Source organism: Heterocephalus glaber, unplaced genomic scaffold (genome assembly GCF_053883595.1).
Source record: "Heterocephalus glaber isolate CG9 unplaced genomic scaffold, H.glaber_assembly_v1.0 deba00001561, whole genome shotgun sequence".
NCBI classification, from domain to species: domain Eukaryota; kingdom Metazoa; phylum Chordata; class Mammalia; order Rodentia; family Bathyergidae; genus Heterocephalus; species Heterocephalus glaber.
Genome location: NW_028258349.1, coordinates 13,215,744 through 13,241,733, shown reverse-complemented (window position 1 = coordinate 13,241,733; position 25,990 = coordinate 13,215,744). Strand labels below are relative to the sequence as shown.

Here is a 25,990-nt window from a genome sequence, read left to right as displayed (position 1 = left end):
GGGGATCTTTCGTTGTTTGCCCTAAACCCAGCCACCTCCTAAAATCCTGAGAACACAAGACCAGAGTCTCCCTACCCCCATTTCTGGAGTTTGGACCAAACCAATACCGTCGTTCGGAAAATTCTTGGAGTTCTGTCAATTCTGGCCCATTCTCCTACTCTCGGGAATACAGAGCCGGTTTAGTCCCAAAACCCAAAGTCGATTCATCCTACTCTCCCACCCCGCCAAAGGTCTTGCCCTGAGACACGCCTACACCTTCTGGGTTTAGGCCTGGGCCCTACGGACCTGGTTTCTGTGGGCAGGGCGCACGCCAGCAGAGGCTTTCCTGAATGAGGTTAGCTCACCTGTGGCCCTGAAGATCAATGCGTACCGTTTGAATCCTTGGGCATTCCTGCTATGCTCTGTCAGGTTGTCGATCTCATTGTCCCTCTGAGGAGACACCTGTGAACCTCATGGTTTATGTATCTTAACAAGGTGCTCCTGAACTTGATTGTGTGATGCAGAAGTCAGCCGCACCCTGCCCCCTATGCAGAAGCCAAAGACGCTTCGCCTCTCTTCTAAACTACACTTCCCAGAGGTCTCCGCGGCCACTTCTGGCCTCCCTTTACCGCCTCTCGGGGTAGCGCAGACAAGCAGGGGCCCTACCTGTTGGTAGGTTGCCCTTCTGGCCGCTTGACAGAGACATAGACCTCTCTATGCAGGTCTTTCCTGCACTTCTGCACTTGGTTCTCCCAGCTTCGGCCTCAGGCACCTCAAACTGCATGCCTTGTGATGTGAGTGCCCTCGAGTCAGTCAGCACGCCCACCTGCTTGTTTTACTCTCGGGGATAGAGTAAGGCAGAGTTACGCCTAGAGACAGATCCTACTGCACTACTGGGGGACAAGGGCTTTACTCCATGGTCAGATTTGGAGCTGAGCATTAGGGTACTGAGTCATCCTGGACTTGAGTATTAACACTCAACTTGTCCCTGAATCTCTTCTATTATGTTGTGGCCGCTCCTGAATGAGCATCCCATAAAAGAATACAAAACACTATCATACAGGTTTTGCATGTATTTTGGTACATCAATCCCTTGGTGTTCATGTTGTCATGATTTTGTATAGTGTTGTAAATGGAGCTATATTTAAAATTTTGACCTCCATTGGTTCACTGCTAGTAAATGTGAATGCTATTCATATCTGAAGGACCCTAGTTAGCAAGACAGACTCCATATTGCTGCTTTACCCACCTGCCTGCCCTTTAGATGAACTCAGAAGGAGGAAGCTTAAAAACCTCCTCCCCTTAGAAAGTCTCTTTAGAAATAACAATCAACTATTGTTTTACAAATGTTCTAACAGCAGGACGTTCTGCTTCTGTACCTTTCGTTTACTTTGCTAGTTCTATCCCATAGGGGGGCCTAGAAACTGTTGGCCTCGAAGGTGTATAAAACATGTTTGTCTCCCCACAGTTGGGGCTCGAGTCCGATGCTCGGCTTGAGTCCTGGCCAGTAATAAACACCTGTGTGGATTTAATATCGGTCTCTGGTTGGTTCTTTCTCGCTGGGTGTAACAGTATCTTTGAATATTCTGCCAGATTTTTATTTTCTCTGCATGATCTGTTTTCTCTCTGGTCTTTCTTTAGCCTACATTTTATCTTTTTCAGGTACTGGGGACTGAACCCAGGGCTTTCACACTGAACCACACCCCAAGCCCTTTTTATACTTAAGACATAATATTTTAATCAAATACTTGTTAGTTGTCCATGTTAATTTCTTCCAGTAAATATATATGGTCTGTGTGTGTGTTGTGTGTATGTCTTTTCTAGGAATTACAGTCTCACACCTTAAGCCAGTTTAATTAGAGTTATTAGTTAATTGCTTCAGGTAATCTAAGAATCTTGCAAGAGTATGTTTACTTAGTGCTATTGTTGCCATACACACTTATGCCTATATGCATCCTAAATTTAATACTACACTGTTAAAAATTTTAAGCAGTCATATACTTTTAAAGAAATTCAGAGAAATACATAGAAGTGTGCCTGTGTGTGTTTGATGTCTACTCACATTTCTGGTATGACATAAATTGCCATCTGGTATCATTTTTCTTCATCTGGAAGGGCTTAGAATTTAATAGTCAGCTGGCACTGAATTTTCCATTTTTACTTGAAAATGTTATTTTCCTTCCAGCTTGTGAAGATTCACTGGATAAAGAAGTTTTGGTTAAAATATTTTTCTTTCAGGATTGCAATATTTCTTGACTTTTATATTTTCCTAATTTCCATTGAGAAGTAATCATATGGTTGGTTTTTCCATTATATGTGATGTATCTTTGGCTTTTCAAATCTTTATCTTTGGCTTTCAGTAGTTTGACTAGCTGTCTCTTGATTTTCAAAAAAATGTTTCTACTACTTGGGCATTATGAAACTTCTGTAAGTTATAGTTTCTACTCACTTTGGGAAATATTTGGCTGTTATTTCAATTTTTCTTCCCCTTTTACTCTTCCTTTTCACCCTAGAACTCCAGTTTATCAGTATGTTGGGCTGTTAGATATTGTCCCGTGTATATTATCTTACAAGCTTCTGTCCATTTTTCTTTAGTCTTTTGTCTCTTTTTTGGTGGGCAGGTGGGTAATTTCTATTCACTTGTCTTCAGATTAATTTTTCTTCATCCATTTCAGCCTGCTATTGAACCTATTAAGTGAAGTTTGAAATTTCAGTATTTTTTCAATTCTAGAATTTTCTTTTAAAATAATGTTTATTTCTCTATTAAATTTCTACTTTTTTCTCTCATCAAAGAAGAGTTTTCAGGCCAGAGATTTAGCTCAGTGGTTCCACCACCTGCCTCACAAGCACAAGGTCCTGAGTTCAATTCCCAGTACCAAAAAGAAAAGAGTTTTCTTTTAAATTAGGTAGTTGCCCCTTGTCTCCTTTGTATTTTTTGGAGCTAGGGCAGGGGCAGGTATCTTGGTTTTGTGCACCTAGCTTCCTTCATACTCTGCTTGTCAGCTCTTCCTCCAGTCTTTCTGATGTAAGTCCTTATGCCATTTGTGCTATCTGATGCTTTTCTTTTTAATTGATTCTAAAGGAATCCTCAGCATGAGTTTTCTATATTGCAATAGGACAGGGGTCAATGAACTTCTCTAAAGTGCCTCATAATATTTTAAGTTTTGAGACTATATACAATCTGTCATATTCTCTCTTCTCTCTCTTTCTTTTCCTTCCTTCCTTACACCCTTTAAAAAAGATAAAAAGAGGGCTGGGGATTTAGCTCAGTGGTTCCGCCGCCTGCCTCACAAGCACAAGGACCCGTGTTCAATCCCCGGTACAAAAAAAAAAAAAGATAAAAAGAATTTTTAGCTGTTAGGCATTACAAAAATCACTGTGGGCTGGATTTGGCCAGAAAAGTGAAATGAAGAATAGGTTTTGTGAAGGATTTCTATGTGGGAGATAGCTTATGATACACATACGTATATTATAAAAGACCAGTGGGCAAGACAAAATGGCCTAGGCAGCCCTATCTCTGACTCTACTGAAAATGCTTTTTCTTCAACAGGATCAAAGCCAGAAAAGCAACTTTGTCCTTCCTGCCCACTGATATTCTCTAGTTAGCAAGCCCATGTGGCTCAGTCATTTGCCTCAGCTATTTTCAAGTTTATGTGCAGGAAATCCTCTCCATCCAGTGAAATACTATACAGAAGATCAGAAACAATGGCAGGAACAACTCTTTGATGAATCCTGCTTGAATGACAAAATGGAAATTAAAGAGAACAAGACTCTAACCCCCTGTTTGGGAGCACAAGCAAAATTTGCCCTGCAAAGGTATTCTCCAGGGCTCGGGATTTAGCTCAGTGGTTCCGGTGCCTGCCTTGCAAGTGCAAGATCCGGAGTTCAATCCCTGGTACAAAAAAAAAAGGCATCCTCCAGCCCACATGCAGTAAGGTCCAAGGACAACAACACAATTGTGAATTTAAGACCCAGCCTAGAAGAGAAGATAGACCTTGAGGAAACAGACAAAGTACTGCATAGCTTAGAAGTTTCGGGATTTGAAGCACTCAAATATGAAGATTTGGGGCCCGGCTTTATCAGGGAGTTGAACCTACTCAGCCTCCAGAAGACACATACAGGGAAGACATCTTATATGTACACAGAGTGGGGACCAAGCATTAGCAGTATATCGATAAATCCTTATTTAAAAAACCCTGAGGACACACCTTGGGGGAAAGCCTTACCTGTGCAGGGAATGTGGAAGTGGCTTTACCTGGAAGTCAAACCTCATCACATACCAGAGGACACACTCAGGGGGGAATCTGTTTGCAAAGATTGTGGACAAGGCTTTTCTTGGAAATTAGACCTCTTTGCACATCAGTGGACACATTCAGAGGTCAAGCCTTATGTGTGCAAGGATTGTGGGCAGAGCTTTAGCCTGAAGTCAAAACTCATCACAGACCAGAGGTCACACACAGGGGAGAAGCCCTTTGTGTGCACAGAGTATGGGTGAGGCTCTACCTGGAAATCAGCCTCATCACACACCACAGGACACACTGGGAAAAGCCATCTGCATACAGGGAGTGTGGGCAAGGCTTTAATAATAAATGAACCCTTATCTCACACCAGAGGACACTTTCAGGGGAAAACCCTTTCATGTGCATGGAATGTGGTAGAAAGTTTAGACAGAAACCAAACCTATTTAGGCACAAGAGAGCTCATGGGTGCCTATGTGTGCAGAGAGTGTGGGCAAGGCTTTTGTGATAAATTAACTCTTATTAAACACCAGAGGGCACACTTGGGGGATGCCTCATATGTGCAGGAATTGTAGGCCAGGCTTTAGCTGGCAGTCACACCTCATTAGACACCAGAGGACACATTCAGGTGAGAAGACTTATATTTGCAGAAATTGTAGGCGGGGCTTTAGCAGGCAGTGAAATGTCATCAGACATCAGAGTACACACTCAGGATACACCTTGTGCAGGGGGAATGTAGTGAAAGCTTTACTGAGCAGTCACACTTCATCAGACACAGAGATCACACACCGAGCTATGGCTTTAATAATAAGCCATTGCTACTCACAGGAGTGAACACATCTTATAAGTGATGGTAGTATACATAACACTATTTGGTAAGAGTGGGATCTCCAGTCCACCTGATGGAGAATTGCTGGCACATTTTCAGGAGCTTCCTAGTGGGGATGATGTGTTATAGAATACTTTTAAATATATTGAAATTAGGGAATGAAGACTATTCCAATGTGATTTTCCAAATACACTTGAATACTCCTTCTCTAGTACCCTCAATGTTACAGAAATGATGATTCTGGTGCTTGTCTTTTGATGTTTGTCTGACCTGAGAACAAGACTTGACAGACCCATGGCTGATGTAATCTTGGTTTCTCAGCAGTCAGCCTTAAAGAGTTTGGGGAATGATGAATTCACAGGGACAGATAGTGCATATGTTACTGTGTAAAGAATTTAGCAGATATATTCCAGGCTCTTGTGTACAATGAGCAATGAATTGCAAGTACACACTCAATGGCAAGTGAAAAGCAACTACAGCTTATTGAAGATCAGGGGAAGTTGTGCTGACAAAAGATATGGCACAAATAGAGCAGTGGTGCTGGGATGACAGGAAAACAAAAGCACTGCACAAAACACAGCACTCAGCAGCAGCCCAGGATGAATCAAGCTTTAGGAATTTAAAGGATTTGAACCTCAACCTAGGTACCTAAATCCCTAGGTATGATAGGGTGTGCAGTCATCTCAGGGGCTCTCAACATGCATGCTTGTCCCAGAATTCACTCTGATCTTAATTTCATGTATGCGAAGTAGTGTTTACAAATGAAACTTTAATAAGATTTGAGTAAGTAAAGGTGACTAAAGGTCAGACTGAGATGCAACACATGTGCTGTCACCTAGAGTATCAGAGATTTATTGGGTTTTTGGTATGTGATTCACTACATCTTTTAAGGCAGTGAAAGGAGGAATGTCCCTAAGGTGCTGTTTAAAATTAAATGGGTGGGGCCGGGGATTTAGCTCAGTGGTTTAGCTGCCTGCTGCGCAAGCGCAAGGACCCAAGTTTGATCCCCGGTACCAAAAAAAAAAAAAAAAAAAATTAAATGGGTGCAAAGGAGTGACTTCCTCAGCTCCATTGTTTTTTAACTGTACTACATAGGTAGAAAAGAGATTTATTTAGTAGTACTAGAGATTGAGCTTAGGGCCTTCCAGGGATGCTCTACCACTCAGTTATATCCCTAGCCCCCCTTTTTAAAAAAAATTTTAAAATAGGATCTCAGTAAATTGCCCAGGCTGGCCTCAAGCTTACAATCCTCCTGTCTCACCCTCCTGCATAGCTAGGATTATAGGTGTGGGCTACCATGCCTGACTCCTACTAGAGATAATTTTATTGTGTATTTAGACTAGCAATGTGTCATATGCTTTAATAATGAAGAAAACATACAATATATAGAAATAGAAAATGAAATTACTTTCTTTTTTCCTTTGAATTATAGTAAAACATCCCATAGATGTAAATCTTTACATCTGTTGCAAAATATGCCATTTTAAATTGTTGGCAATATTCTCTTTTTCAAATGGCAGTATAATACAATTTGACTTAAAATCCTGGGTTAGGTTTCAGTTCTTTGTTTTGTTTTGTTTTTTGTGAACTTCACTGAATGATTTTCAATTTTATTTGGAAAAAATTTTTCCAAGAATGGGCAAGAAAATATAGAAGCTGCATAATAAAATATCTTTGTCCAGATAGAAGTATTTAGGTTAAATCTTTAGTACCACATAAAAATATAAAAACCTGTGGCAACCCATTTTCCGGTCCTCCTTCAGTCTCTCTTAGACAGAAGCTTTCTTTCAATAAATTTTTCCTACTCTTAGCCTTCATTGTTCCTAAAATTCATTCTTCAACTTTAGAGACCATGAGCTTGCGTTCTGGGAGGTTACATCTCTTCCTTCTATATCATTTTGTAGGTCTTCCACAGAGATTACTGGTCAGAGGTAAGAGTTTTCTTTCATAGGTTCTAACTTTGGTCTTTTTGCTTCATAGATTGTAACTTTTTGTTTCATAGGCTCTGGTTTTTTCATAAATTCTGGCCTTTGTTTTGGCTTTTGTTTCAAAAGTGTCTTAATTTTAAGTTGTGTTTTAAATATTTGCACATTTCTTGTTTTTCTTATGCCTTGTCTTTTGTTAAAATTATGTTTTATTCTTGTTTTGTATATGTTGCATTTGGACTTAGTTGCTTACAAATGTTGTAAAATGGATCTCTTATGAAATTGTCTCAGACAGTTCAGGCAAAAGCCCCAATCTGTCCCTTATAGAATGCCAAACAGTGGTTACTCTGCCAGCTAGTAATTGCCTTTAGGGCAGCTGCCACTCTCAAAGCCAAGGGCAGCTTTCTCCAGTTGTCCTCTGGTGAATCCTCACTCCCATTGACACTAATGGCGGGTGGAATGTTGACCAGACAGGCAATTGGGTTCCTTTTGGGGACAGATCTCTGATTGCGTGGAACTAGCAGAAACTGAGGTGATGACTGAGGGGTCATGGCCCAGGCTACTCTCTGGTGGATAACTAAAGGTCCCTCAGAAGAAACTAGGTCCTGACAGCCTGTCTGGGTAATCAGCAGAAAATCTCCACATCTTGTCCCGATTTGGACTCAGTGAGGTGAAAGGGGAACTCTGTCAGTGATCATCAGATATCCTCTGTCTCAGAGTGATCTGAAATGATGCTGTCAGAGTCCTTTCTTTTTTTTTTTTTTTGGTACCGGGTATCAAACTCGGGTCCTTGCACTTGTGCAGCAGGCGGTGAAACGACTGAGCTAAATCCCCAGCCCCAGAGTCCTTTCTTAAGCCTCCATTAAGAGTTGAGCTACAGGTTTGGACTGCTTTATTACTAATAAGACAGACCTCTAGACAAATGTACAAAACAAATCTTTGATAGAATAAAAACTACTTGAACCTTTTCTCCCACCTAGGCATGGCCTTCATCATTTATGTGTGTAGGGGAGAAAAATGCCCTAGCTAACAGGTTGTGGACTTTGGAACATTGACTGTGGACTTAAAAATGCTATATGGTGATTTTTTTGGGATGTTTAACCAGCTTGAGCTTTATTTGGGCTTTTTCTCTCTGCTAGTGAGTTAAAAACTCCCCTTAAACTTTTTTCCAACTTGTTGGGAGTTCATTTGAGAATCCCTTGTAGTCAGACCGCTCCTCCTTCCAGAAAGTCAGACTAAGGCAACTTGCAACAACTGTTTTGTCTTACACTGGGAAAGTAACAATTGGTAACTTGCATTGTGTTTTTACATGCTAGCTAGAATATGGGACTTTTGGTCAGCCTTTCTCTCCATTCATGCACACATGGGAAGTCGATGAGTGCCTTTACTATGTAGATTGTGGCCGCTAGGAGGACCTATGAGTTTCAGATACTTAGTGAATTTAAAATGGACCTTAAAAGAGTAGCCTTATATTGCTGCTAATAAAAGTTGCCTAAATGACTGGCCAGACAACAGAAATGTCTCAGAGCTTTCTCTGGCCTAGGGCCCAGGGCGGAATCTCTGATTTACCATCTCTGGAGGTGATCTCTTTTGCAGGAAAAGTGCCCTAATTTGACTGTTGATTTATTTTCCTCCCTCTCTTTCAAGGAACTAGATAGCAGTGCTTCAAATCTCTTGGTTTGCTAGCAGTACTTTCTTCTCTAAACATGATTGTTATGGGTGAAGTCAACTGTAGCTTGCAGTTTAAGAGTACCTATTAGAGAGTAGGATATGAGTTCCCTGAGGAAGATGAGATCACATGCTGGTAAGGGGTAGATAGTCCAGTCTGGTTTTATTTTCTGGTTCTCTCTCCAGATGGTAGCTACCTACCCTGGAGTAGTATAAACCTTGGAAGATGCCCCGGGGGGAACAGGAATCAAGCAGAGATTTACAGGACACCATATTTTTTTCTCTTGTTTCAGATTAAGAGCTCCATATCTGAACCTCTTACCCCTTTGGAATATACTAAGGAGCAATTTAGTATTTCTCTACATCTGCGCATGGTGTGCCTACCTCCTAAAGCCAAGTACACAGAGGAAAGTACTATGATGCTATCTCAATTAGAATTATACTGTAAAAGAGAGAAAATGGTCAAAATCATCTTATGTTGAGATTTTCTTTACATTAACAAGTAATTCTTGCTTGTGTTCAAATGTAAATGTGGGACATAGAAAAATGAGACACCTCACCCTTAAGACATTCAGTACCTCTAAGCCTGAAGCTACTCCTTGCCCTTTAGAACCTGAGAACAAAGTTTCCAAGACAGCTTTAAGCCTTGACCACCAGGTGCTGAAGGTGGAGTTTCTTGGCCAGCCATAATTCATCTCTATGAGGCTATATCCACCCTTAGCTAAGTTGTTCAGGTCCCTCAAAGACAACATCCCTTGCAGGAAGTAAATGGCAAATATGGGACTACCTGTGTTCATGTGTCTTTTTCTCTCAGTGATATAAGACAGATTAAATAAGACGTAAGAAAGTTTTCAGATGATCCTGATGTGTACATTGAGGTCTTTGGAGAACTTACTCAGACCTATGTACTAGATTAGAAAGATATAATGTTGCTCTTAAATCAAACATTGATTTCTGATGAGAGACAAATAGTATTACAAGCTGCTACTACATATAGAGCTGTCTGTTCAATTTGTTGCAACACATACAGCTGTTATGTTTGAGCTTTTTTCTTTTGGCATTTTGTATTTTTTTAAATGTTTGCCTATAACTCAAATTGCCTTATAGATAAATATAATTAAAGACATGCTTCCCCCAGGTTGCCAGATTATCCAAATAATGTCAATTGGTTTTACAAATACAGTACATATTGCTGTCTACATATAATATCTTGGGAATCTTTCCTTAGTCAAAATGAATAATGTGTTAATTGTTATGATCTGGCTTACATAGTGTTATGGAAATCTCGGAAAGAAATACACAGAGACACAGAATTCGGATAAAATAATAAAATTTCTTCTGGTGAGCAGATGAGAATACCAGAAACCAGTCTGGTCAATATCTGCGCCCCTTTTTTCAGCATTTCCCTTTTTATATCCTTTTTACCCATTATCTCATCCCTAGTGGTCTTTGATATGTAAATACAATTCCAGTTCCTATTTACAAGTCACAGACACAAGATAGGCCATATACATTGTAAATTCACCCTGGCATGGTAACTTTGTTAGGTTAATGAAGTTATGGGTTAGAGTCCGATAATCCTCACCTTAAACAAGGAGTTATGGGAAAAGCAAATCTTAAAAGAACACATTACTTATTTTGCTTCTACAACTACCCTAATATTCAATCTATTAAGTTATCTAAAACTTTTCCGTATCATTAGGTCATCTAAAGATTTGTTAAGATAATTAAATAAAGACTCTTGGGCTTAGGAAAACTACTGGACAGGACTCCCCTTGGTAAATAAAGGAGTGGCTGCCTGGAAAAATTTATTTCAGCCTTTGTTCACAAAGGGGACTCCAATAATTTCCATAGCCTCATGGAAAATACATTGCTAAACACATTATCATTGTGATACGTATACATTGGTCATGGTCAAATGGCTAAATTTTCTGTGGAAAAAAACAATAAGGTTTTATTTAAAATGTTCTTGGTACAAAACAAAATTCAGGGACAAAGGATTTCATGTAACTGATACTCACTATTATTTCATGGTATATACATTCATGCCTTCTGGGTGTACAAGTCTTCTAGGACATTGTTTATGGTAATGATCTTTTTAACTCATATATCTGCCTTTCTCTTGCACTCCAGCTACTTGTGATAGGAGGTACATGTCATGTCAAGCCAAGATGAGATAACCAGTCAAATAATAGTTTTCTTAAAAATTTATCTGATGCATATGTTATATGTGACACCACACTTAGGAATGCTCTGTTGCCTGTCAAAACAATGTCACAAACTAAAATTAGAGGCTAGACATTATGAACTTCTAAGATACATTTATAAGCCAATATGTATGTTCTCTTTAGATGGCATCCTATTAAAGGATAACAAATAAGAATTAAAGAAGAATATTCTTTATGTCATTTAATGTCTTGTGATCAGATGGAGGTGTTTGACTAAGACTAGTCCATACAAAGATGGACATGTAAGTGTTACAAAGATAATGTCATCATGATTGTTATGCTAAAATACTATGTGTAGCTCTTGATCTTAAGTTTTTCTATAATATGTAACTGTTGTCTGTTAACATTCTGCAGGCATTCAACTACTAAAACAACCATGGTTGGTAAGAAATAACAGCCCTCTAACTGTGATTTATATTTCAAAAGTGCTTAATGTCAGGATGAAATTAAGGTTAAGCTCACTGCTCCTCCTGAAATATTTGTCACTGATCTTCTCTTCTGGGTGTTCAACAATTAAAGTTTGGAGACCAAAACTAGAAAGGTAACTGGGCTATATAAGGACAGCCAATATTTTGGCCCTGGCCCCTCAAGGTCAACAAAGATAGAGGACCCAAAGGAACCTTTCCTACAGAATCCTATATCTTTGGTAAGTCACTCAACCTCCAGAGCAGGGAGATTGCTGGGCACCAGAGGACAAATGTACCATGTGCCAAAGGAGGGTCACAAAGAGGGAAAAGTCTCCCATGCTTTCACTGAGAGCAACATGGTCAAGCAAGGCTGTGACCCATGCTGTCGGCTGACACTGACAGAGGAGCTGAGAGGCTCTATACATGGTTCCAAAATAATGCCTGAGGAGACTTAACTGACCTTGAAAGATAGCAAGAGGTTCATACTGATTGACACAGGTCTCACTTTAACTTGGTCTTAAACACTCAGCAGAAAACAATAACCAAAAGAGGTATAAAATAATACCATAGTAATAAAACTAGGTATAAAAAGGGGCAGTTTCCAGCTACATCAGTAGTTGACCATGGTTATGGATCATTAGGAAAAACTTACTAAAATCTATAAGAGCTCAGCTAGAGTTTTACATTTCTTAGCAAAATTTGTTCTTCAAGTTGTCTCAGAAAGTATCAGACTTATACATGACCTTTACCAATGAAAGAATCTAAGAGCCAGCAGGTTACAATCACTAAGTGTGACTTTCTCCCCAACCTGCTCTTCCATTCTAGGGTGTTCATGCTTAGATTATGCATGCTCTAATTTCTTAAAAGTTTTGTTTATTCTTGCCTAGATACTGCCAAACTCCAAGCAGTCATACAAATGGAACCAATGACAAATGTGCTAGACTTACTGGGATCCACCAGATCAACCTTGTAAACAGCTCATAACTGCTAAACTATACAATACGACTTATATGTTGGATTCTAAAGTCCCCTGGACCTTCTTATCTTCTTCGTGGGAGGCTATTACTAGTTCCTCCCAGTGGAAACAATTGTTGGCTACATTTATGGCAACCCTGGTGACCTTATTATTTAGCCCATGTATTCTTAACTATTTCTTTGGCTTTTGTCTTTTTCAGACTTAAAGCTATAAGGCTATCCAAGATGACAATGCCTGGTGCCTATCGAAGGCCTTTAGATAGACCCTCTGTAGAATAACTGACTGCTGATCTCAACTAAGACCCTCTTCAGCCAGAAGTAGCCAGACTGGTCTTCGCCCTTTCTCCCCTCACAGTAGTTAGGGGTACTTCTTCAGAGGGAGGAATATTGTAGATAGGTAAGTTAATTAGATATCTTGGAGGCAGTTACACAGGGGCTCCCTTAAGGCACCAGCCCTCCAGGAGCCAACACAGCAAGGAGCCAAAATGGAGAAGAATTGAGGCACATTCACTGGTTAGCATTATAAAAAGGAAAAGAAGTACTACTTCCCCTAGAGATAGATAGCAGTGATTGATATTCTAAATGGGAAATTCCTTGTATGTGGTTTGTCTTCCCATTTGATCCCCATTTAATCAATATTACTTGGGTGACTGTACTTGTAATCTTATTAGTTGGTCATGTTATTGTCCCACCTCATGCCCACCTTGTAAATTTCCATTGGGTCTTATAGTTTTGTCCCACTTTGTACCCACCTCACCACATGGCTTTGCTGTATGAAACATCTTTGAAACATGGGGTGGGCAGGCAACCCACTTTCCGGTCCTCCTTCTGTCTCTCTTAGACAGAAGATTTCTTTCTCTCAATAAATTTTTCCTACTCTTAAAAAAAAAAAGAAAAGAAAAACCCACCTATATATGTACATTTAGAATATGATGAAATAGGATTCAAACTACTATGAAAAATGGCAATATAAGATTCATTGTTTAGGTCACTGGCTACCAACTGGGGAGAAAAATAGTTTATAAATAGATCTCAAAGTCTTACTGTCCAAAGAGTTAGAGTAGAGGTGAAGCAGGACTTATAAAAAGAAGGAAAAATAAGTTTCCCCAACCTATGTGGTTCCTCCTGTTACAAACAATGCATGAGAGGCCACTTGGACACAGACTTTCTGTGAACAATGAGATCTTTATTTCTGTCCAGGTGTGAACAGACTGAAATTGAGAACGATTTCAGCAGCTAGCTGGGAGAGAAGTTTATAGGATTTTGGGAAGAAGCTATAATCTTAAGGAATCTGGAATGGAATGTTTATGATCGAGGGTCTAAGGATGGTCAGCACAGGTGGGTAGACAATTACTAGACTTCTCTGGACCAGGGAGAATGTATATTCTGTCCTAAATTTTTTTTATGGCCATCTGTTCTGCTTACTGAGAATAGCATGGGTCTTTTCCTGTTGTTTGCTAAAAATGGCATGTTTGCTGTGAAGGTCTCATTCAGGCCAGGCTTAACACCCCCTGATTTCCTTCTCCCTATGGCTGCTGTTCTTTGTTCTATTAACAAATGAATTTAGTAACTTTGTTCCTATAAATAAGGTTTCACAACCTCCTGTTCTCATAAGATTCCATTTTTATCCAACCAAGGCCATTAACATATGCTAAATTGCAAAACTGTCACAGTTTGACTGACTGCCTTTGTTCTGCTTCTGTCCACAAGTTTCCCTGTTAGGTAGACCAACACCACTCTGCAACATGTATAAAACTAGGGCTTTTCGTTTGTTCTGGGCTTATCCTTTGAACATGAGTCCATTGAGCCAGTGCACACCTAAATAAATCCTCCTGTTTCACTGTTGATCTCTCCAATCTCTTCAATTCTGCAAAAGGGCAAACATTAATCCAAAATGGTATACACTGTAAGAGTCTTACATTTTGTGAAATATCTAAGTAAGTTTGAATACTGTGAGAAGACCTGGTTTTTAAAAAATTATGAAATATTATCTTATATGGAGCAGTTGGCATGGCCCACCTTTTTTATCTGTCCTTGGCAATCCTCAGCAGCCTCTCTTACTCCTTTTCAGTAGCAAAGTAACTTTTGAAGTTTAACCCCTCTGAATCTTAATCTTTCCTCCAACAAAAACATGTCATAAAAACAAGGATTCCAGGGCCAGGGATTTAGCTCAGTGGTTCTGCCGCCTGCCTCATAAGTGCAAGGTCCCGAGTTCAATCCCTGGTAGCAAAAAAAAAGAAAAAAGAAAAAGAAAAAGTAGATCAGAGCAGTTCCATGAAGACTAAAATGCTAGATTTAAAGAGATAGCAAATGGAAGTGGATGTGTTCCCCACCACACACACACACACACACACACACACACACACACACACACACACAGAGGTGCGCGAAAGAAAATAAGTGTCACAGAGCAATTGCTACCACACCCTTAAGGAAGATTTTGTAGAGAAGATGATAGTAAGTGACAGTATCACCTCAAACCCATAAGTTTGTTTTGGTGATCATTAAAATGTTCCACTTTTTAAAAGGTGGTAGTAATATCTATTTTAGTAAAATGTTCTATTAATTCTATTTTAATGCATTATCATATAACAGTCTTTATCTAAGTGTGCTCAGATGATGTTTGGGGGCCCTGAGACTCTTCAAGGGATCTACATTGCTAAATGTCCTAATAATAACAAGATGTTAGTTACTTTTTTCCATTGTACTAAAGTTTGCTCTCGTTGTACAGATGCAACGGTGGGTGAAGATGTTAGGGCCTTTACACTAATCAAGGCAGTGTCATCACACTATCCTAGTAGTTATTGTCCTCTTCACCAACATACACTCGAAGTGACAAAAAGCCAGTTCTGCATAAGAATGCTCTTCATAAAGCATAAAAATTAATTTTTATCAGTCCATGAGTACAACATTTTAAAATTACTTCCCATTTTGAGATAATTATAAATTCATACCTAGTTGTAAGAAATTATAGAGACCCTACTTACTGTTTTCTCAGTTTACTCCATGGTACTATTTTGCAAAACTATAATATCACACAAGGATATGGACACTGATATGTACACATTTCTTAAATATATGTGATGGGACACCCACATAAAGCCCTCATATGCACAGAAGTATGATAGGCTGCTTGAAGGAAATGCATTTTAGTGATAAACTTAGTGTTAGCCAAATAATTAGTACATAATGCTGCAAAATCATGTATGAGTGAAAGATTAATTTTAAGTATAAAGTAGACAAATTTATTCTAATTTAGTAATTAAAGACCACACATTGCAAGTAAACTTTAAGAAATTATATTTATTAGCCAGGCATGGTGGCACAAGCCTGCACTCCCAGGTACTCCAGAGGCTAAGGAAGAAGGAGTGAAAGTACAAGGCCAGTTTGGGCCACTTAGCAAGACATTGTCTCAAAAATTTTTTTAAGGGCTGAGGATGCAGCTCACTGGGATAGTGCCCTGAGTTCAGTCCATAAAATAGAAAAAAAAAAACACAAAAAACACTTGTTTTTTGATTACTATTAAAGGAAAATATCAGGTACCTGAAAATGCCATTAAAATATTCCTTCATCTTATTTGTGAGAGGCCAGATTGTCATTATTTATCTCAACAAGTTAAAAGGAGAGGGATATATAAAATACCAACTGTTTTCGACTAGGCATTAAAAAGATTTGCAAAAGTATAAGACAATGGCAACCTTCTCACTGATTTATTTTTTTGTTGCTGATTAGGCTATGTAACTTAGATCTCATAGTCACGAGGTCTGTGTTATCTTGCCTCAGGATCAAGGAAATATGTGGAAGGCCGCATGTCCACGGGCAGAATGCCAATAACCTGGCACTCCTGAGGCAAGACAGCATCTGCTGAGGACAGTTGTCAATATACAGCCATTTGGGTGTAGAGAAAATCTGGTTCCTCATTAATTTAATCCTTATCCAGGCATTCTATAGTTGTTGTTCCATGAAATGCGTGCTACCCCTACCCATGCACTGCTCACTGGCTTAATAAAAGGAGGCCAGCCACGGGATTTTTTTTGAGTCTGTCCACTAAGAGGCAAGTTTCCTCCCAGTCCCCTCTTTATATCTTGAAAATTGTCTCTGTCTCTTTTTTTTATTCCCCATTGTTCCCCCCCACACACAGGTTGTTGAGGGCCTTGGTATTTTTCAGTGAAAAATAATCAAGCCTAAGTGAAAGTGAAACACTCTACTTTTTCACCGGTAAATAGTATGTGAATTCTAGATATTTATCTTCTATATCCCATAGTAAAAAATACTTCATATCATAATTAACATACTATTAACATTTATGCTTTACAAAATTAAAACTAGGCAAAAAGGAAAATTACTAAGTAAATGCCAAAAAATGCATCATTTAGATGTAAATCTATATCTGTGTATGCACTATGTAGACAAAATGCAAAATCTTGGAGCATATCATTTCTAGAACTAATATCTTCCATACTTGTGACTGTGTCTCCTTTCTACTGTATGACCCTTTCTTAATATACGTGTCAATTTTTTGTTTTTTATTAAAGAAGCAGCTTTATGACTTTAATTATCTCTTCAGTATATCCTTTTTTTTTTTTTTTTGGTACCGGGGATCTAACTCAGGACCTTGCACTTGCAAGGCAGGCAGCGGAACCACTGAGCTAAATCCCTGGCTCTTCAGTATATCTTTTCAAGTGTCATTAATTTCTATTTCTTTTGATTAATCTCAGGCTAACTTCCTATTTCATGCCTTTTCATGCCTATTTAATCAAAATTCAATTTCTCTTTCTTTTTCCTGTTATTTTGGAAGTCAGTTCGTTTCTATATGGTTTATAATTTTAATTTTAATTTTATCTTTTGGCCAAAAATAACTATTTCAAAGAGTATTTATAAAAGGCTAAGGGTACAAATTCATTCCTGCAATCTCCTAGTGTTTAAATTTTATTTTATGCAATGTAGTTAGTTACACATTGTGATTTCTTCCCTCTTAATGCATAAAGTTTAGTTTTGACTCTGATCAAGCTTTGTGAATTTTGTCATTTACTTTATTTATTTAGGTACCGGGGATATAACTCGGGACCTTGCACTTGTGAGGCAGGCAGGAGCACCACTGAGCTAAATCCCCAGCCCTTTTGTCATTTATTTTAAAGCAGGTTTTTAATGTGTATCTCTATATCAACAATATACCCATGTCAACAGAATGTTAACTTGTTAATTTTAATATTTTTCTATATAGTTGCATTATATTCTCCCTTATTTTATATGAATTTGTCTTTATTTTATTTATTAATTTATATTATGACATATTTGACACATAATGCAAATATAAATAAGATTAATAGTACTACCATTAATGTATTTAGCCCAGCAGAAATGTCTTAATTATTTTTAAAAGCTTAATACTTCCATTTCTGTAAGTAGAATCCTAAATAAATTTGCAATCACATTTAGGAAACATTTCTCCAAATAGTTCCATCATGTTTTGCTTAATACATTTCAAACCTATTTTATTTAGATCTATTGAAATCAATGATTTTTTTTTCTTGATGAAAAAAGCCATAGAGCAACCCCAGTTCCCATTCTTTACTTCTATTAATAATATTTGCTTTTCCAATTTCTTTGTTTGCATCTTGATATTCTTGTCTTGTGAGGGGAGTGTCCCTTCAAACAGAATTCCATTGCATTTGAATTAGCAAATTCTCAATACTGGTGGATCATGATAAGGCATATATGTATGCTGTATGCCCTAGGGAAAAACACTAAAAATGGGAATAAACAACACAAATAATGAAATGGCAGATTTAAGTACTAAATTATCAAAAGAATTACATGAGCTGGGGATTTAGCTCAGTGGTTCCAGTGCCTGCCTTGCAAGCGCAAGGACCTAAGTTTGATCCCCGGTACCAAAAAAAAAGTAAATGAATAGTGACATTCTTTGAAGATGGCAGGGTAGGGAGCTCCAGGAATCATTTTATTCACCAAAACAAGCTGAGCTGGTAAGAGATGTCAGAATGAACTATTTCAGAACTCTAGAGTATGCTCAGACACTCGCAGGATCCAGGGTGTTGCTTGATGAAGAAGGATGATTGTATAATTTGGTGAATTTCAGTATTTGGATAGCAGCTATCAACTCCTAAGCCTAACCACACAACAGGTTACACTGGGGATGGGAGCTTACGACCCCACTATGGCTTGCAGTGCTGGAGTAAGTAATATGTAACTTGTCCTATGATAATCAGGGCTGTGTTTTTGTCTGCGTGCCAGTTCACTGTGGGACCAGCACCAAGTCCAGCCTTTGTTTGAGCTGAACAGGATTCCTAGGTAGCATCTGTCAAAATAATTTGAAAAAATAGGACTTCAGTGACTTCATCTTCTTCCTCTTTTTCTTCATTCATTCATTCACTTATGTGGTATGGGGGATTGAACCCAGGGCCTTTGCACTAAGCTACATCCCCAGACCTTTTTATTTTTCATTTTGAGACAGGATGTCAATAATTTGCCCATGCTTTAACTTGCAAACCTCCTGCCTCAGCCTCTCAGAGTGCTGGGATGACATGTATTATCACATTCGGGTTAGGACAATTTCTTCTTACTGGATCCAGGGATTTGAAGAAATTTTTGTCAAATCTCCTGACCTGACTGATGCTGGAGATAATGAAACACAGGTATCAGGGAACACACATGACCAGGAATCCCGGCTTTGCAAAAATCACTATATGGATAACTCCATACCTCAGCAGTCAGCAGCAACAGTCCCAGAGAGGGAGCACCAGTTCTCCATTTTTAAAAACCCATGTGACACTGGCCCTGAATCAAGGCCGGCAGTTTTCTGAAGCTCTTGGTTTCAAGCAGGAGCCTAAAGAGATGTCTTTCTATGGTCTGTTGGCCATTTCAGAACTTGGCAAATGGAATAGTCAATTCATTAGAAAGAAACAGTACTAAACAAATTATACCCAGGCATGGTGGTGCATAGCTGTAATACCAGCACTTGGAAGGCTGAGGCAGGAGGATCGCTGCAGTTCGAGGCCAGCCTGGACTGCATTGTGAGACCCTGTCTCAAAAAGCAAACAAACAAAATCTTTATCTCTCTTTATAGTTTTACATTTATTTAAAAATATGTATCAGCATCAAAAGTACAGACTTAAATTTTCCTTGTTTTATTTCATTTTAGAGTGAGATAAACACTTTTCAACTATTTTGCCTACTATTCTTTTTAAATTCTGTCCACAGGGAACCATTATGTGTTAAGTGTTTATCTTCAGAGTTCTAATTACTTTGCACACAAGTTTTCTGTATTAAGGACAGTAATCTTTTATGCATTTATCACAATTATCAGTTGGTAGGATATTTAATAAAAAGAGGAACTGAGGTTCACATCTTGCCTCAGCAAAAAAACCCCCCCAAAACCCATGTGACATCCAAGATAATATGACTAATTTACATGAAAAAAAGTTGACAGAAATCATCCCTGAGGAGCCCTGACATTGGACTTGCTACACAAATACTTTGTCTTAGAAATGTTCAAAAAGGGGTCGGGGATTTAGCTCAGGTTCTGCTGCCTGCCCCAAAAGCACAAGGACCCAAGTTTGATACCCAGTACCAAGAAAGAAAAGAGAAAAAAAATGTTCAAAAAGAAAGTAGAGGCACACAATTAAAGAATCATAGTTGAGCATGGTGGTGCATGCCTGTAATCCCAGCGGTCGGGGAGACTAAGGCTGATATTCTCACCAGAAGATTTCCAAATGAATTCCAGACCCAGAGTGGACTCCCCAGAGATGTTTGTGTGCTGTAAGAAGATGGAGATGTATGTGTTTTTCTTTTTTTTTTATGGTTTAAACATACTTTATTTGTATGTATAAAACGCTCTGTGTAGTTGACCCCAACATTGTTTTCACACTGATTTCAAGAGTTCTGTTTTCCATGTTCAAGTTGCTCAGTTGCTGCTGTTGGTTTGTTTTCTTTCAGGATCAAGGTGGGTGCTTTCATATAAAATCTTATTTTTTATTCCTTCTCTGGCAATTCTTTGCTGGATTCTTCCCTTGGCATAATTATACCTGCAATGGAATCAACATCCTAAAGTCACCACAATAAATCCTCCTACACCAACATCACATCTAATTCTGCCTTCCCCTTCCCGGGCTTGCCGGGCTCCAGCAGGGCAGCCATGGCCAGAAGTTGGAGATTCCCACACCCCGATGTATGTGTTTTTCTTTCTGGATTTTCAGGGATGTCCTGAAGATGTTGGAGCTAAACTGTGTCCAGGAAGTGGAAGTGAATGACTCTTGGAGTGTGACAAACCTGGTGTCATTTGGTCTTTACCTGGGCCAGATAAGAAAAATTTAAAACTTTGCTGTCTTTGGATTCTCTGAAAGTCCTAAAACACCCCTAGTAGCAATGGACAGTGTGTCATCAAGTTCATTCTTCACCTCTGAAAGCTGGACTGCCTCCGGGAGCTTTACATGGACCATGCCTATTTCCTTAAAGCCCACCTGGACCAGGTACTCAGGTGAGGAGGCTGGAGAACTTTCTTGGAAGACCAGAGCAGATCCTTTTCATGTTATACAACACATCAGGGGACACCTGTTGTCTGCCAGCCATTTATGATTTAAATGTGATAGAGACATTGAAATGTCCGTGAATTGTTCTATTTCTACTGCAACTGAAGCAAGGTCAGACAGAACTACAAACTGTGGGTTAAGCTATGGTAGCTGGTCTGGAAAGGGCCACCATGTTAGCAAGGGAGCTTTGGGGTCAGAGTAAGAGTACCTTTGTCAAGTTCTCCTTAGAAATCCTTTCTAAGTTAAGGTGCTGGGAAAGGAGAAAGACAAAGGAGTGAAGACAAAAGACAAGGAGCAGTGACAGACTTTGCTGAGGGCTTAGGGGTTTCACTGAACCCTGCAGGGGGCAACCCTAGGCCATGTGGCCAGATGGTGCCTGATTTGTCCTCTTAAGAGTCAGCTGCTGCCTTTGCCTGGCAAGAGATACAGTTTTCTGCTTGGATATTAGGAAAGGGGGCTGTAGAGGTTGCAATGAGTCAGTCACTCAAGTGATGAGAAAGGCCTCAGCCTAAAGGAGGTGACTTCTCACTGGGAAGGAAAGTGCTTGGCCAAAGGAGGGCCAAAGTTTGGCCTTTTTTATGTCAAATATGTCATTTTGAAAATTGGGTACTAATAATTACAAGAACTGAATTCTGAAGAACTTTTTTTTTTTTGGTACCAGGGATTGAACTCAGGACCTTGAGCTTGTGAGGCAGGCCCCAGAACCACTGAGCTAAATCCCTGGCCCTTGAGGAACTTTTTTGACAGTAGGAGACTCTGGACAGAGGGAAAAAATTAAAATTTCATTTTTGCCACAGAACAGTAAACCAGAGTAATTAACAAAAGACTTTTCCCCCCCAGTATTGGCAATTAGACCCAGGATTTTCTCATTGAGGTACATTCCGAGGCCTTTTAAAATTAATTTTTAGACAGAGTCTCACTAAATCACTAAATTGCCCAAGCTGAACTTGAACTTGATATCCTCCTGCCTCAGCCTCCCAGAGTGCTGGGATTACAGGTGTGTGCTACTACATCTGGCTAACAAAAGACTTTTAAGAAAAAGCAATTAATATATTAAGGTAAAAGACAGTGGTGAAAGTAGAATGGAAATGATTGCAAGAAAAAGATATAATGACTATAACTTTGAATGTTAAAAAAGATTGCTCACATGTTTAATGGATAATGGCATAAAATTGCAATAAATTCAATTGGATATGTTTTAAAGGGTAAATATAATAATCTTACTGTATTTTAAATGTCATTATTGAAAATATGCTAGAAATGACATCTTTGCATTATTTAAACTTATGAATAAAATATTTTATTTATTTATTGTTTTTTGGTACCGGGGATCGAACTCGGGTCCTTGCGCTTGCTGGACAGGTGGTGGAACCACTGAGCTAAATCCCCGGGCCTTTATATTTGTTTTTTTTTTTAGACAAGGTCTCACTATGTAGTTCAGGCTGGCCTCAAACTTGCAGCAATCCTCCTGCCTCAGCCTCCTGAATGCTGGGATTACAGGTGTATGGCACCACACCCGGCTGATATTTTAGATGTAAACATTAAAAAGGGTACATTTGAAACTGGATGTGGTGGTGCCCTGCTGGGAGCACTGCATTGTAGATCGCTATGGCCAGACCTAACGAGACTCCTCCCACGGATGAGGCGGGCCTGACGGGAGGAGGACAGGCGACAAGAGCCCGTGGTGGAGCAAGGCATGGCCAGAAGAGGACTGTCTTCCTCCCCACCCATTCGCCAGAAAACCATCAAGCATGACGTCCTGCAGACCTTAGCTACTCTCCTGGCAACAGTTACAGACCAGGCCCTTTTACCTCCTCGCTGCACTTCCCCTATCTCTACCACTATAAGTAAACGTGCTGCATATGCCTGGGGTCTGTTCCTCCCATCAGGAGTTAGAGCCTCACCTATACCTTATTATATCTCTTTATCTGTCTTTCTTTTTTAAAAAATTTAAAACAAAATTTTATTTCATTGGTACATTTTAGGTATACAATACAGTGACATTCATCATTGGAAATTTGCACCTTTAGATAATCTCGCTTGGTTTTTATTTTTCCCCCTTCCCCTGCCCTCCCTTCAACTCCTCCATCCCTCCTTATTTACAAAGACTTTGTTTCCATTTTTTCATTTTCTCATATGAATTCCATCTGTCTTTCTTAATCTCTCACCGTAGTTTCTCACTCCGTGAACACTTCTGCCACACAGGCCACCTGTAATCCTAATACTTTTGGAGGCTGATGCAAGAGAATCATTCAAAGAAAATGTAACACAACAAATTAAAGCCCATTGCTCATACAAAGGAAAATTAAGCCCAGTAAATGATATGGCAAGATGTACTATAAATGGGCGAGTGTGCTAAAGAGAACAGTGTTGACTTTTGACGTGTGCCAGTTGTCTGAACTTTTGTAAGTTGTCACACCTCTCATTCCCAATTCCCCTAGCTGTAAAAATGGTAAGATCCTGGTGCTGTGGCATACGTCTGTAATCCCAGCTATGTGGGATGCTGAGGCAGGAAGATCTTGAGGCCAGCATGGTCAACTTCACAATTTAACTGTCTCAAAACTTTTTTTAAAAAATTGAAAAGGCTGGGAATGTAGCTCAGTGTGAATGTTTTGGATTTAATCCCCAGTACCAAAAAAAAAGTGGATAAGGATATTTATTTGTTGTAGGAAAAAAGAAAGAATATTTACAAGGGAAGTTATACAGTTCTTTGATCTTAGAAGTTACCTATTAAATTTAAATTTTCTTGGCCCGGGGATTTAGCTCAGTGGTTTTACCGCCTGCTGCGCAAGCACAATGACCCAGGTTCGATTCCCAGTACCAAAAAAAAAAAGATTAAAAAGAAAAAAATTTAAATTTTCTTCCCCAGAAAATAGCCATGGACTTTTAATTTATCTGGATTTGAAGTTCATGAATTACTGTGTGGGGATGTTCTTCACTAGCATTAATATTACAGTATGGTGTCACCGAACATGCCTTAATAAAGTGAAATTATAGTTTATTCTACCTGATGCAGGGCTATGGAAAAACACTTTCAGTGTGAAGAATATGGGTGCTCAATTAAAATCACTAGGCCAAGAGATCATTCTTGGTTTCTTCATTATCAATTTTACTTCATTCTCAAATTGGACAAGAACTTATTCTTTCAAATAAGAAATAACTAAGGTACATAATAGCTGTCAAAAATATGATTCTTACCCTTTGAGAACTCTGAAGCAGTGGTTCACCACGAACTGTATTACATAATAACATAAACATGGGAAAATATATTCTTTCAATAAAAATTACGTGGAAAAAATGAGTTCATCCAAACACATATTAAATCAGACATAATCTTTATTACTAACATAACTTTATTAAATATGCACCATTTTGTCATTTAATAGGATTTCTTTATAAAGAAAATAAAATTGTTAAGAAAAGTTTCTCAATGGAAAAATATTCTGTACATGAATTAATTTATTTTCCAGAGAAATTTAAAAGGATCAAGTACTGGTTATTTTGCTCTTATCCTTAAGCTTCAAGCATGCCTTTATTATTCTGCGAAGTAGGGGCCAGGACTCTACCAGAGACATTTCCCACACTCCTTGCTAGTTGGCCTCTGTTAGAGTTTGCCTTCATCTCTGTTTAAGGGAGATTGAGAGGCAAAAAGGCACAAGGAATGAGCCTCCTGTTTTCCAATTCGGTCAGTACCCTCTCTAGCTGCAGATTTCTGCAGATTTCTCCTGCTCTTCCTGCAGCAGACCAAAAAACCAGGCCTATACCTCCTTCAGAGCTCTTGAGTTGTAATAAATCCATCTCTTCCTTTTGTTCCCCAATCTCTAGAGTGTGACCTGCTTCCTGAAGTTACAGATCTCCCCATTTGTCATTTTAGTCCTCCATCCTATGTAATCAATTTCCTGTAGTTTAATCTCCTCTGCTTGAAATTCCATATGTGGTTCTACTTTCTTGACTGGACTCTAGTACAGTATTTGTTTTAGCAGTCCAATCACTTAACTATTTTGGGCATACTTTGAGTAACACTGTCTTACTCCATGGAAATGTCTGATACAAGAAAAGTAAATAAGGGACAAAAAGCCTTCTCATGATCAAATAGTGACATACAAAGAGATAGCCGCACACACCAAAGTGTCTTTTAGTGAGGCATGGTGGCACATACCCATAATCCCAGCACTCTGAAAGACTAAGGCAGGAGGACAGAAGGTTTAAGACCAGTTCACGCAATTCAGTGACTGTAGAGCCTTCAAACAAAACCAGTTGATTGCTTTCATCTGAAAGCAAAAGCGCCCAATTTTAGAGTAAACAGAAATCATTTCAGTCCTAGTAGTCAGACTTCTTTTGTCTAAGACTCGCTGGCTTTAGCTATTAAAAGATTCTCTGAAGCAGGGGATTGGATGGCATGTCCTTCAAGAATGGATTCTCAAGAAGAAATTTCCCCTTGTTTCCATATACACCTGCTAAGTTTTTGTAAAGGGCCTTCTCATCAAGCGCCACATCCCCAGCCCCCAATGTCCCTTTTTAAAAGATAGTCTTGCTAAACTGCTATATTGCCCGGGATTGGCTTGAATTTGTGATCCTCCTGCCTCATCTCCCAGAGCGCTGGAATTACAGATGCACTACCATGCCCTGCTTGTGGGCAGTTTTCTGAGCCCTAATTGAAGTTGTAAAGTGAAAAGGTAGAACCAATGGTAAGAGGAACACCAGAGCAACGGGCTACCAAATTACTGACAGGTTTGGTGCTAATGAGCAACCTCATAAAAACGGAATGTAATTACCCCTGTGTGGCCGGAATTACTTTGGGGTGCAGATAGAGAAGGGATATATATATATATATATCCCTTCTCTACCTGCATATTTTTTTTTTTTTGGTACCGGGAATCGAACTTGGGTCCTTGCGCTTGCGAGGCAGGCGACGGATCACTGGGCTAAATCCCCGGCATGAGAAGGGATATTGAAGTAACTCTGACCTTACCCACGGTGCGGGATTGGGGTAGGGGAACAGACTGGAAGACAGACCGACAGACACACAGGGGCTCTTCTCTCAGACTCAATCTTAAAGGAAAGCCCAGAAACGAAAAAAAACTTCTCTGCCTTTTGCAGGCAAACAACTGCGATCTCTGTGACAAGAACAGTGACAGAAATGGTCACTCCCATTCCCTGAGACAGCCAGTCCCACCCATAGTCTTACATTTTCA

At 39.3% G+C, this 25,990-nt stretch overlaps 1 non-coding gene across 1 annotated transcript; it reads left to right on the top strand.

Annotated features, from left to right (window-relative positions):
- Window positions 1-19,038: 19,038 nt before the first annotated feature.
- Window positions 19,039-19,175, top strand: LOC147824020 (small nucleolar RNA SNORA2/SNORA34 family). Its single transcript, XR_015443121.1, has one exon. It is a non-coding gene; the product is annotated as a small nucleolar RNA SNORA2/SNORA34 family (small nucleolar RNA).
- Window positions 19,176-25,990: the final 6,815 nt, after the last annotated feature.